General features: G+C 53.5%; 1 pseudogene; it reads left to right on the top strand.

The window, feature by feature from the left end:
• Window positions 1-262: 262 nt before the first annotated feature.
• Window positions 263-4,725, top strand: LOC109675981 (large ribosomal subunit protein P1 pseudogene; annotated as a pseudogene).
• Window positions 4,726-6,804: the final 2,079 nt, after the last annotated feature.

Genomic DNA, 6,804 nt, shown 5'->3' with positions numbered 1-6,804 from the left:
ACAGAATCTTTCCGGTGATTGCGTGACTTTTTCTCCGAAACACTGCTTAGACATTCAGTGTTCACAGCACCTTCAGGGGCCTCCCTTCTGTCCACGACCAGCCTTGTGGCTGGGTTCTGTGGTGGAGGTGCCCACTGGCTGAGGTGGGGTGGGGCAGGGCCCGGTGGTCCTCCTGCTTGGCTGCTCTTGGCTTTCTCACCTTTGAGCTCACCTGGGCCTGGCTCACTTCCTACAGGGGTCCTTGAAGCATGGTAAAGCTACCATGCCCTCAGGGACAGGCTCCACCTGTGCCCCTCACTGCATGTCCAGCCTTTCCCTGGGCTCAGCATCTTTGCTGGTAAGTGACAACGACAAGGCTGTGATGTGGGAGACAAGCAGGAAGCAGCAAGGCGGAGCATGTTGGTGAGAACCGATGCTCAGCCACGGAGAGGTGTAGACCTGAGGGAGCACATCACACAGGACAGGGCTCGGATGTGAGACAGGATGTCAAGACCACAGAGGTCACTGAGAAATGACCCCACAACAGGAGAGCCAGGGTTCCAGACTTATGGGAGCTTAGACAGGTGGCCCAGTACTAGCCAGGCAGGTTCTTGGCTCACTGGAGAATGTAAAGGGCAGGTGTGATGGGATGAATTCTGTCTCCAACACAGCACACTGAAGCCCTAACTCCATACCTGTGCGTGGACTCTTATTTGGAAAGATGTAGTTAGGAGGTAGTTCAGGCCAAGGTCACATTGGACTAGGGTGGACCTTAATTTCACACGACTGAGGCCTTTATAAGGAGAAGAGACACAGCTGTGTGCAGAGGGGTGATGAGACAGAATGGGGTGAGGCCTCTGGCCAGCAAGGGGTGAAGACAAAGGACCCTGGCAGCTGGGAGGCTGAGAGCAGCACTTCCCTGTGCAGCCAGAGGCAGCACAGCTTGACCAGTCGCTATGGGCTTGTGCCCATTTGTTACAGCCACAGGAGACTTCATCGCAAGCCCATCCTGCTGACAGATCTCTTGGTGGCATAAAACTCCTGGACACAATGATGGAGACGCAGCAATGATTGGGGGAGAAGGTTGGCAAAGCGCTCCTTGGTCAATGCCTGGAACCATATGGCACCCACAGAGCCTGAGGCATTTCCAGTGTGTCCAAAGAGGCACAGTTCAACACCAGCCTTACAGAAAACAGCAGCTCTTCATCGGGGAGGTGAAGACCTGCCAAGACCTGCAGAGACACAAGAAGGTCCAGAGCTCCAGGAGTGCCCAGGAGAGACGAGGGGGCTGAGAAGACAGCAGAATTCAGCAAATGCCTCTGAACAGAATGGGAGGGGATTCAGGGAGATTCCTGCCCCAGAGCAGTGACAGCCCCAACCTGGGGACGTCATTGTGGTTCATAGGTCACACTTCACAGATACACACAGGGGCACAAGCTGGACCATCTCGCCAAGTGAACTGGCACAGTGTGGCCTGGAACAGTGGCCAGAGCATTTTGGACATCAGACATAGCTGCTGCAGACATGCAAGATGCCCTGGCAGAACTGTGAGGGATAGAACTGTGAGGGATAGAACTGTGAGATAGAGAGAGAGATGGATGGATGAATAGATGGGTAGATAGATGGATGGATGGATGGATGGATAGATAGACAGATAGATGGATAGATAGATATAGATATATCTCCTTGACTAGTGTAGTCACATGGTGTGCCTGTGTGCATATGAGCTCCCGTGTGCATGTATGTACGTACATTACAATAGACTCTCAGGAGCACGCATGGTCCAGTCAGGGAGGAAACTGATTCCTGACAGTCTCACCCTATGCAGACCAAGGAGAACCTTCAGGGACAGAACTGCTCGGCCCTGAGACAGTGGGAGGATGATGACTGGTTTCTGTTTGTGACCTTTGACATGAAAGGATGTCCTTGGAGGGGCCAGGCAGCCCAGCACTGGCCATGTAAGCACGAAGGGGACAAGAAGGGTTTCTGGGTGTGTGACCCTCTCCCTCTGGTCCCCCCATTGTCCCTCCTGAACCGGATGGTTTGGAAGCAGAATGAAGGGACAGAGAAGAACTAGAGGCAGGAAGAAAGAACTGGTCAGTACCTGCCACGTACCACAGAGCTGGGCAAGATAGGGCTTAGTGCTGGGTGCCCAGCAGAGGCCAAGCAGTCCAGTCCTGGACACAAGGTTGCAAGGGCCAGTGTCACAGTGCATTATAAAGTGGAGCCCGCTAGATATGCAAGGCACAGGGAAGGACAGGCTTCTTTTAAAATACCCTTGGTCAGCTGGAGCATGCATCTTTGAGGAAAACTATCTGCTCGTGCCAGACCACACAGGACAATAGGGGGTTCCTACTTAGAATCCACAAGGGGGGCTGGTTCTAGGACTTCCCCAGGACATCAAGAACTGTGGACCCTCAAGTCCCTTATGCAAAATGGCATAGGGTCTGCACATACGTGTACAATCCTTCTCTGTACTTCAAATCACCTCTGCGCCACTTGCACCTTCTACCCTGTAAGAACTAGGTAAGCTGTTGCTACACTATGCATTAGGGAATAAACAGGTCTGTACGTGTTTAACAGAGGTGCAGTCCCCCCGACTCCCAATTTCCTTTGCACAGATCAAATGCCCAGATGCAGAGCCCAGGCAGGTGGAGGGCCAACATCCACAGGTTCCACTTCAGCTCCAAGTTTTCTTTGTGAGAAAAATTGACCTTCAGCTCAGTCTCTGTGGTAGGAACAGATACTCCACCACCCCAGCGTCTCTGTGGACTCTGGTGACCGTGGGAGGTGGGTTGGCCCACTGTCCCCTGCCTGCCTCCATCTCTCTCTCCCCACTCCATTGGCCCTGTCAGCCCTCTGTCCACGCAGGACCCAGGATCCCAGCTCAGTTGCTCAGGGATTTTTTTTTTTTTTTTGCAGCCAGATATTTGCAGGAACCTGGAAACCCTTTTGGCCCACTTGGAGGCTGCTGGAGAGCAGTGGGAAGGAAATGGGCAGGAAGTTAAGCTGTAATTAGCATTTCCTCCCTTGCCAAGTTGGGGACCCCAGGGCCTGGTACTACTGAGGAAGTGACAGTTAAGCTCAGTTTATAGCTGGAACCGTGTGCCCAGAGTATACATTTGTGAAAAAGAGAGGGAGAGACAGACAGGGAAGGAACCTCTTCATTAGGGAGTCAACCTGCCTGTCCACACTGCTCCCACCAAGAGCACCACTTCAAGGCAAAGCTAAAAGAGTCATCTGTTTGCTTCAGCAAAAGAAACCTCAGCCCAAAGCATCCAGTGCAGTCCACAACAGCCTTTAATTATAGGAGAAGGCTGGCTGTGCATTTGCATTTTAATTAAGATTAATGAATCATGCATGACTCATCCATTGGGCAGGTCCTCGCTGTGGTGGAGGGGTGAAGAGAAAGCTACTCTATAGATGAGATCTGTCTGCAGTGATGTGTGTCAGATCCCAGCAGCTGGGACCTGGCCCAGTGCAAGGGGGGACCCCGAGCTACAGCCTTTCCCATGGAGCTCCAGGGCAGCCTGTCCTCAAGGGCAGTGTTTCCCTTCCTCAGCCATGTGACCTGAGGGCTCTGTTTCTCCACACATGAGCAAGGGTATGGTTACACAAAAGCTTGTCCTTTGGATGTCAATAAATGTGACCTTGAACAATAACAGAAGGTTCTTGGCTTGAGAAATGCCAGGTTAAGCAGAGGTAAACGGTGGTGTGTGTTTGTAACTGCAGGACTTCTCAGAGACTCTAACACGTTCGTGTGCACTGAGAGCCCAGGCTTACCTCACCACCGAAGGCCTTCCTTCTCGACCTTGCAAGGGATGTGCTCAGAGTTCCCAGGAGTGGAATCATGTTAGCAGGTGACAGAAACTCTGGCTGTCCCCAGGGAAAGGATGTGTGTTGGTACCAGGGGTGTACATGCAAGTAGGGGTGGTGAAGGCCCCTACCGTGAATATGGGGGTCTGCCTGCATCTTTGTTTGACACCAGTACTCCTGATTGGCTGTGAGTTGCCACATAGTCCTTTGGCCCTGGTGACTGCAGGGTGGGAGAGGGAAGGTATGGTCACCATTTCTCTCCCAGGAGTCTGTGCCTGCCCCGCCCAGGAGGCAGAGGAAGGCAGTGAGTATGAATGACCCTGCCAGGTCAAGTAAAACATCAACAGACCTCAAACAGAGCTTCTTCAGAGGTGGGGATGTGAGAGGCCAGTGCACCTTGCAGACTTGCTAAGTAAAATGCAAAGGCCAGTTACTATCTACTGACTGAATCTGGGATTGAGGTGGTCGGCTTCTTACTTAGAAAGTAAGGGGACCTTGCCTCAGCTGCCACCAGGGTGCCTAGTTCTTCCGAAGAGGCTAAGGTTAGAGTGAGGTCCTCATTTCATCTGGCAACTAGCACCACACCCAGCAGTCCACACCATGGCCTCCCTCTGTCTCCAAGCTCGCCTGCATCTACTCTGCGCTCATCCTGCACAATGATGAGGTCACCATCACGGAGGATAAGATCAATGCCCTTGCTAAGGAACCGTTTTGGCCTGGCCTGTTTGCAAAAGCCCTGCCAATGTCAATATTGGGAGCCTCATCTGTAATGTAGGGGCTGAGGGTCCTGCTCCTGCAGCAGGTGCTGCCCCAGCAGGAGGTCCCACTCCTCCACAGCTGCTGCCCCAGCTGAGGGGAAGAAGGTGGAAAGCCAAGAAGGAAGAGTCAGAGGTGTCTTATGCTAACATGGGCTTTGGTCTTTTTGACTAAACCTCTTTGCAACTTGTTCAATAAAAAGCTGGGCTCTGCTGCTGTCCTATCTGATAGTACAGTGGGGGGAGAAAAAAGAAAGTAAGGGGCGACTTCTGGTCATGGTTGCAGCAAGAGTTTCATCTTGTTTGTTTTCCCCAGAGATGGAGGAAAACCAGGTCTGGCCAGGTGGGGAGGGGGAAGGGACTGGGGGAAGAGAGATGAAGGACAGCATTCTAGGAATGGGAGGGGCGGGGGTCACAGAGACGGTCTGGGTGAGGCCCCAGAAACCCCAGAGGGACCATGGTGGAGTTGCCCCAAAGTGCCGTCATCCCTCAGAGTGAGCGCACACGGACTATTGGGATTCTGACCCCTGTCTGCGGATGGTGACAATATCTGTGCCACACTTGTCTCTGGAAGTTAGAAACAGAGTCTCAGAGGCTGCATGCCGGGGCAGAGCAGTGTGGCAAAGCCTTGGCTCCCTCGCCTGCTGTCCAGGGCTGGTCTTGCTGGCAGTTTTGCAGCCGTCAGGATGCAACCTTCATCAAGACTGCATGCATAGGCAAGACTGTGTACAGAACTTGGTCCAGCTTTGCTGAGAACCCAGTGGGCTGGAGTGCAGCCTGCTTGGTGGGCAGGAACGGGCCCCTACTTCTGCATAAGGGACAAGCCTGAAAGGAACAGGGCAGTGTAGAATGGGCGCCTCTTTCACCTTCTTCAGATGACAGGAGAAAATGGATGAAGTACCGCTATGCACAAGTAAGGTACATGTAAAAGCTTTTAGACTTTCCAGTTTTCCAAGCAGAACTGGAAGTCAGGGCTTTCTTGTCACCTTACCCAGGGGATCAAGGCAGCTGAAATCCTGGCTCGGCCATTCACCAGCTGGAGACTTTGGGCAAGTTCCAGAATCTTCACAAATTGGGTTAAGAGACTCACCAGCCAGAGGTGTTTGCTGAAAAGGAGGCAGAGTGGGGTTTTGGTGGGAATAGAGTTCTGGTCAGGCAGTGAGAGAGAGGTAGCCGTGAGATGCCAGGACCGAAGATACAGGACAAGGGTTCCTTGTCTGTGCTCTTTTCTGGAGGTGCTGGCACCCCACTAGTGCACCCCACTAGTGACACCTCCCTGACCACACAGCATGCCCCATCTCCTGTCTGCTGGTGCTTGCTATCTATGATGCTGTCTTCCAATGGGGGCATCCCAACCCACCTGGGACTGAAATCCCAGCTCTTCTGTGCTGTGGCTGAAGCAGGGCCGCTGTCATGCTTCCTCCCCACTTGTGCTTAGGGACAGCGTCTGGAGCAGCCACAGCTTAAGGCCCCTCAGTCCCTAGAGCTCCAACCTTGAATGCCCACAAGGCAGCTGGCCAGAGTTCCTGACACCCAGCCTGGGTAGAGAAACCCACTAGCTATGGAGCTGGGACTGAATAGTGTCAAAAACACTGGCAGGAAGACCTGGTCACATGTGTCCCCTCCGCCGTCACAGCGGAGGGCTCAGCAAATAAGAGCATCAGCTCAGGCGTCTTGTTTCATCTGTCAACCTGTTGCGGGATTCTCTGAACCTCTGCCCTTCAAGGTCCCCAGGAGACCCTGGAATGTGGCAGATGGCGGCTCACGAGGCTCATTTGCACCTGGAATCAAACCTGACCTTGCCATTCTCACCATCTGTTTCCTAGGCACACACATGGCCTTTCTGTCTCCTTAGTCCTCTGTCTTTCATAGTGGGGTCCCCCACAGGCCTGCTGGCCTTTGACTGGCTTGGAGTTGAGCGGAGTTCTCTGAGAAGCTGGTGAGGGGCTCTGATTACATGGTGGGTTCACAGAGTGGTCTCACTGGGGACCCTCGGTGTGGGTGTGTAGATTGCACTCCCTGGGGAGGGTCCTCGGTTGCTGCCCTCTAGCTGGGGGTTAGCGCCTGGCCCACTCGGGCAGGATCCCAGCAGTGCTGGCTGTGGACCACAGGTTTGTTCATCCTCACTCTAGCCTGGCAGCTCACTTCCTTGCAGTCCTGCCAGCTCAGGAGTTAAGAGTGTGTCACCTCTTCAGTCTAGCTCCTCCCTCTGCTGGGGTGGGTGACAGGAAGTTGTCCAGTTTCTGGGGGTGGA

The sequence above is a fragment of the Castor canadensis genome, chromosome 5, assembly GCF_047511655.1.
Source record: "Castor canadensis chromosome 5, mCasCan1.hap1v2, whole genome shotgun sequence".
NCBI lineage: Eukaryota > Metazoa > Chordata > Mammalia > Rodentia > Castoridae > Castor > Castor canadensis.
This window is presented reverse-complemented; position numbering and strand designations above follow the sequence as displayed.